This window comes from Canis lupus, chromosome 31 (genome assembly GCF_048164855.1).
Source record: "Canis lupus baileyi chromosome 31, mCanLup2.hap1, whole genome shotgun sequence".
Lineage (NCBI taxonomy): Eukaryota > Metazoa > Chordata > Mammalia > Carnivora > Canidae > Canis > Canis lupus.
The window spans coordinates 17,211,051-17,218,760 of record NC_132868.1 but is presented as its reverse complement, the minus strand read 5'-3'; positions in this window follow the sequence as shown (position 1 = coordinate 17,218,760).

The following is a 7,710-nucleotide window of genomic DNA, read 5'->3' as shown; positions in this document are numbered from 1 at the left end:
ACTCCTCTCAATCCAGTATATACGTCACTATTTATGACCAGCACAATCAAGAGTGCTAAAGTTATCTGTTCATGCGCCAGACTGTGGGTAACTTTGCCCTCTGACATGACAACAAGGGTGTGAAGACCTGGCTGGATTTTGGTTGAGTGTGAGGTTTACTTTGCAGTGCCATTTGGAGGCCTCTCTGCTACTTGGGGACCACAGGTGTCTTAAATATCCACAAAGGATGGTCTCTTAAGGTTCAGGCACTTCTTCAAAGATGCCAAGATTGTGGACAGCAAAACAAAATAAACAAAGAGCAACAATGGTGACAACAACAATACAACACCACTGTAGAGTATCTGGAATCAGAAAGTCAGAGGACTGGGCAGCAAAGGGTCAAGACTGGAGGGTAAACCTTCCTTCCCAGTTAAGCAGGGGATGGCCTTTCTTGTGCTCCACCAGGTGGCTGATAAGGGCTTAATTTTCAGATGCTGAGATTTGAAATCAGAAAGAACTCTGCCTCTTGGTGTTGAGTGATCACAGAAAAGCTTACTTCACTTACTCTGTTTGGACCTCAGTTTATTTTATTTTTTATTTTTGAAATAAATTTATTTTTTATTGGTGTCCAATTTACCAACATACAGAATAACACCCAGTGCTCATCCCGTCAAGTGCCCCCCTCAGTGCCCGTCACCCACTCACCCCCACCCCCCACCCACCTCCCCTTCCACCACCCCTAGTTCGTTTCCCAGAGTTAGGAGTCTTCATGTTCTGTCTCCCTTTCTGATATTTCCCACACATTTCTTCTCCCTTCCCTTATATTCCCTTTCACTATATATGGACCTCAGTTTATCTGTAAAATGATATAAATCTTATGGGGCTGCTGTGGCAATTAGGCTGGACTGGACAATGCAACTGAAGGCTCTTAGTAAATGCAGCACTGTCTGCACACCTGTTCTCCACTAATGACCAACTGCTGCATTTAGGAGGTCCACACTAAAATGAACATACATTCTGGGAGAGCAAACACATCTAGTTATTTTTATATTCACATTATCTTTTAAAACTTTAGTTTTATGATAAAGGATGACTCTGGGTAAATAGGGCATACATAGGTAGGGGTTTCCTTCAGTTGGGGTGAGTGGGAGGCAAGGGGAAGAATGAAGTGTCAGGAGCCAGAGCATCATCTAAGGGAGTATTTTAACAGCTACTCAATGGCCATGGGCTGGAGGTATAGATGAAGAATCTGAAGAGGTCTCAGGGCAAATATTTTTCATACCACCATTTGGCCCATGGCTGTCCTTTTGTGGGTGTCTGATTTACCTCACATGGTCTTTCTTAGTCACTGGGCTTTCAAGCCGCTGATATCAAAATCCTGCAGTGACACAGCAACTGAGAGATCTTGTAGTTATCAGCTCACAGAGCCTGATATCCCAGTAGCAGGAACACTGGGTGTAAGGTAGATTGAAATGAGTTTTGATTAACCTTCATATCTTCCAATTGTGTTTCACAAACGTAGGACTTCTGTTGGGAGAGGGGACGTTGTTATATTTTATGTTATATTTTTCATTTTCAACTTCAGAGAGAAGCAAACCCCCATTACCAAGGTGATTTTGCCTTACGTATCAGAAAACTCCCAATATCAAACAGATGAAAATGTTAGTAATGACTCTAATATCTGCCCTGTATATTATACCTTTCTTGCCAGACTATCAAATTAAGATTTATAAAATCTTCAACTTGAAAGATAATTTAAACTACTTTTTATCCACTATACCTAATTTTTCCCTAATTGAAGATGGAGACTAGCTTATTGCCTTATTTCTCTGGTGTTGCATTGTGTCATATTCACATTTGTATTCCCACCACCTACACCGTCCTTGGCACAAGGCAAGTGTGCAATTAGTGTTTGTTGGATGAATGAATGAAAAAATGCATGAGTGAATGAATGATTTTTGCTTCTAATTTACTCTACTGGTGTGTCTCCTTTTTAGTCAGAATGATTCTAGTTCTTTAATGTTTCATGAGGAATCTGCCTTCTTTTGAACATCTGAACCTTTTGATTGACTCTTTACTCAATCCTCTCAAAGTTTTTCATGTTCCTCTTTGGTCTGAAGCCCAGAATTGGAGATCAGTGAAGCTATCAGGTGAAAATGCTAAAATTCTTCCTCATTTACAGAGTGGAGTTTAAAAAAAAAAAGGAGTGGCAATAACTGACTAAGGTCTAGCTTGAAGGAGGCTTAAGATTAAGGGAATTAAGTGCTTTTGTTCTTTTGTTTTTGGTTTTGTTGGTTGTTTGTCTTGATGTAATGATGATAATATAGTTAAGACAAAAGTCTTTTTCTCTTGGAAATACTCAAGTATTTCCAGATGAAACGTTATGGTGTCTAGGCGTTGCTTTAAAAAGTATCAGCAGGAAAGGATAGGGGGAAATTAAGGCAGTATAGATGAAGCAAAATACATTGATAATTTTTGAAGTTGGGTTAATTATACTGTTCCCTCTGCTTTTGTGAATGATTTTTTTCATGATGTGAAGTTAAGAAAAATGTATGTTGACAAATGTACTTATTCTAGATAGGAATAACCAGGATGCAAAAAGGTGAGGAGGCATGCCTAGCATCATGAAGCTAGATAATAGAGTCCTTGGACTGTAAAGCAAGTCCTCTCCCTCCCACTTAGATGTACTTTCCAACATGCTATGTGTTAGGTCAGCTCATCGTGCATTCCCTGTAGACATTACTCGTGTTATCATCATCCTGCTAATGATAGGTTCGGCAAGCAAAGACCATTTATCTATTTATTTTTAAAGATTTTATTTATTTATTTGAGAGAGAGAGAGTGTGTGTGTGTGTGTGTGTGTGTGTGAGCTAGAGTGGGGGAGGGGCAGAGAGAGAGAGAGAGACGGAGTGAGAGAATCTCAAGCAGACTCTGAGCTGAGCATGGAGGCCAACGTGGAGCTTGATCTCACAACCCTGAGATCAATCTCATGACCGTGAGATCATGACCTGAGCCTGAAATCTGGAGTTGGACTCCTGACTGAGCAATACAGGTACCCCTACAAAGTCCACTTATATGACTCCAGTCTACTTCCAACTTTAGCGTATTGTCCCTGTGATTTTAATAAGTACAAAGATTTTCCCACCCCATGTAACAATCAAGAGTAAATGATATTGATATAACTCCCTTCTATGGCATTCTTAGGGACTCAAATAAAATATTAACAGAATAAAACAGACAACATATGTGCGAGGAATTTCAATGGATGAAGAGTCACTAAACATATTTAAACTTTTAAATAAGAAATTGCACACTGCAACAGAATCTAAATAATGTCCCAGAAGTAATTGCTAATTTAAGTGTGCAATAAAATGATAACATGTCTTGATAGGGCTCTGGACTGCAGAGTCTGTGATAGCATCCAGCAGGTTGGCAGCCATCCAAAGCTGAGAAAGGCTTCAAGTTTGGAACATCAGCAGCCAAGATCACATCAGGAATTCACCTGGGCCCAGAAAACTCAGGGTTATGTGGCTTTGCCCGTATTACTTTCGATAAAGAAAGAGTAAGCATATCTTCGTCTGGAGGAAAGGAATAGGGATGGGTCTAAAGAAGGGAGGGGGTAGAGAATTGTGTGTATCAGGATGGAGGGGTAGGTGGGAGGGAGGAAATTGTTCTGCTGTGAGCTCATTCAGGTGTAGCTCTAAGAAAAACTCCATGAAATGGTTAAGCAAACTATCAAAGTGATATAGCCCAGAACATAGGTTTGATAGTAGAAAACCTAGCTCAGGTGACTTAGTCCGGGTGAGAAGAAGTATTTCAGGGAGTGCCTAACCAAGGGCTCCATTCAGAACCAGGGAAGACCACATGTAAGATATCTCTGGAAACTAGTTAAGTGCCATAAGGAGATGGAGTCACTAAGAGGGAATTTCTAAGCTATTGTGGAATTTAGATAGCACTCACTTCCTTAAATAGGTTTCAAAACATTTTTGGATTAGATGAAAGACATTTTCTTTGATTCATATTTCACAGGCAAGACATAGGTATTTTGTTCATATTTTTCCCTGCCAGAATTAATTCTCTTTGCTTACAAGATGCATGTCATCAGCGTAACATTGTTTTTTTCCCCCTCATTTTTTTAATTGTATCTTCCAATTCCCAGGGTGATATAAAACTTTTGAAGAAGTTAAAGTGAACTATGGATTTCAATATTAAATGAGCTTCTCAGTGAGAACCAGTTAGACATGAAAGCATACTTCGAAGTGAATTGTGTATTCATTTAAAGTTTAGGAAAAAAATAAAAACAAACCCTGCTCCACCTCCACCCAGCATGTGACTCCAGGTCACCACCCTTGAAACATTGTGCTTTTGAGCTTTTGACTGAGTTTTGCTTCTGAGCCTAAGAGAAGTGTGTGGCAGATGTTGGGAGGCAGTTGGGGATGGGGGTGGGGTGCAGGGATGAAGGGGTTGCCAGATGTTGAGCGGGAGGGTGTAGTGTGAGGATGAAAGCCTGCCAGATGTCTCTAGTGCAGAATGTTGGGGCACCTGCTTTCCATGATCTTCAGAAGATGATTTATATCACAGCAGTAGGATCTCATAAATGTCCTACCCCTCCTCAATAAATACGGAGTCCAGGACTCCTACAACTGTTTTCTGCATGATTTCTTGCTTTGGATTGTCTTTTTAAAAATTCAAGTTAAGAGTTACATGAATGAAAATACACAATCAACCAATATACTCATTTGTAAATAAAAGAGGTTGGGGGGGTGCTTTACATTTGAATCTGTTGTTCTAAATTATAAAGACAATCACCTTTTATTTTCTATTTATTTTATCCTTCCAATAAGGGATGATTTGCTCATCTCTCTTCTCCACAATGAATTTAATAGATTTATTCATCAAGTTTTCTAAATTTAGACACCAAACTGATGTTTTTCTCCCACTGCTTAATTTTATTCTTAGCAGCACTTACATAAAGCCAGGCACTGAAAGATATGGCAAAATTACTAACTTGCTGTGACCTGGAATGCACTGATAGAATAAAATAACAATAATAAAGATTGATGTACCAGAGAGACTTAATACCAAGCGCTCCTAATGAAATCAGTTTTATGCTTATGTTTTTTTTTTTTTTTTCCCTATAGGTTACGTATTTCCTGTGGCTTTTAGGAGTCTAAGTTTTCTTTGTGATGCTTGGGATAGGCTCAGTTCTTAGGCTAATAGATGGGCCACACAAAAGAAAATATGTGGATCTTATCATATCTTTGGATTTGAGGAACCTTTAGTGTTTTCCAGGACTAGATTTGATTTCAAAGGTAAAATTTCTCACTCTGATCTTGTTTGAAAGGCTTAGAAATTATGATATTTGTGGACTTGAAGAGTGACCCAAGAGACTGGGGACATTAAGAGAGAAGCTGCATTTGTCCCAGTGGCCTCCCAATCTTCAGAAAGCCAGGGCTTGTCATTCACCATGGACCACAGTTAGCAGTGTTGATGACTGTTCCTCTGAATTGCACTGACATTCATGCACTTGGTAAATAATCACTGAGCACCTAGTAGGTACCACTCTGCTAAGTTCTGGGAATGTGGTGAAAAGAGTCCTTTCTTTTCTTGGAACCCCTCAGGTACTAGGGAAGACAGACATTGAACAGATAATTGCTCAAATAATTATTCACAATGTGTGCTATGAGAATAAGAAGATAGAGTAGTGGGAACTTTGACGGCTGTCATCAGATAACCATGGAATGTATTGCTTTATGACTTGGCAAAATGGTCCCTCATTTAGGGTCACCAGGTGAACTACTGGCTTGGTTGGGTGAGTACGTTTTCAATGTGATGGTGTGCAAGCATTCTGTCAGGTGGTACTTTTTAAAGTACCATCAAGAAAACAAGAAAATTCATTTTTAGCCTGCATTCTAGTTTTTCTGGGGGTAACCCCAGAGTTGAAACTTATCTTCCTATCCGGGCCCTGTATTTTTAAAATATAAGCTTTTAATTTTAGAATAGTTTTAGACTTATAGAGAAATTGTGAAGGAAGTACAGAAAGTTCCCGTATGTTCCATACCGTTTCCCCTGTTAGTAACTTTTTACCTTAGTATGGCACATATGTCACAACTAATTAACCAATATTGATACATTACTATTTTTAAAAAAGATTTATTTATTTGTTTCAGAGAGAAAGAGAGAGCGCCCAAGTTGAGGGAGGGGCAGGAGAGAGGGAAAGAAGAGGACTCCTCGCTGAATGAGTCTGATGTGGTGGGGGGCCCACCCCAGAAATCCAAGATCATGACCTGAGCCAAAATTCAGAATCGGACACTCAACAGACTGAGCCACCCAGGTGCCCTGATACATACATTACTATTAACTAAAGTTCAACCTCTTATTCAGATTTCTTTCTTTCTTTTTCTTTTTTTTTTTTTTTTTTACCTAATGTTATTTTTGCTCGAGATCTTGTCTGGGATACCATATTACATTTATTGGACATATGTCCCTAGGTTCTTTAGCTATGACAGTTTTTCAGACTCCCCTTGTTTGTAATGACCTTCACAGTTTTGAGGAATACTGCTCAAGCATCTTGTGGGATGCCCCTTTACTGCCATCTGTCTGATGGTTTTCTTGTGATCACAGAGGGTTATGGGTTTTGGGGAGAAGGACTACAGTGGACACCACTGTTGATGTTGACCTTGATCACCTGGCTGCAGCGCTGTTTTTAAGCTTTCTCCACCGTGAGGTTACTCTTTTCTCCCTTTTCCATAATGTACTATTTGGGAGAAAGTTACCATATGCAATCTGCACTGAAGGAGTGAGGAGTTACGTTCCACCTTCTTGAGGGCAGAGGTTCCAAACATTATTTGATAGTCTTCTGCATGGGAAATTTGTCTATTCTCTCTTATTTATTTCTTTATTTAGTTGTTTTTTTAATATCAGTATGAACTCATGAATATTTATTTTATTCTTTGGGTTCTAATCCATTACCACTTTATTTTACTGCTCAAATTGTTCTAGCTTTGGCCATAGGAAACTCTTTTGGTTGACACTTGTGCCCCTTACACATACCACATCACTGTGCATGTGTGTATTTTCATTTTGTAATTTTTTTTGGAGTACTTCATTACTTTCTGACATTACAAAGTGCTCCAGGATCATCTTGCCTATTTTCTGTTTTGGTCCTAGCCTCAGCATTTCTCCCAGAAGCCCTGGTTTCTTTTATTGGAGGATGGTATTAGAAACCAAGACCTGTCTGGGTGACTCAGGTTTATTTTCCACACTACAAATTATCTGTGAAATAGTGACTGAACAGTAATGTGGAGAGGAGAAGGAAGTCTGAGTTCCCATATATTTCCTACTTATTAACTGCAGAGCTCAAATAATTTAACCTCTTGGGAGCTTACCTTTCTCATCAACAAAGTGGGTGTAGTATTGCTTACCCTGTAGGGTTGTTGTGAGAATTTGGAAAAAAAAATTATAATGGTTCTGGCATGTAGCATCTGCTCAAAAAGTCATTTCTATGGAGCGGTAGGTCCATATGGGTGTCACCACCCCAGAGTTGGCTGAACACCAAGGAAAATAAATGTTTAATTTTTTAATTGCATAAACAAAACCATATTATCCATGAAGGAAATTAAAAAAGGAGGATGTTTTACTTACAATCCTACTACCCTAACATATGTTCCCCTTTAGTCCCTGTCATTATGTACTTATTTTAAAAATATTTTCATCACATTGTATATAATA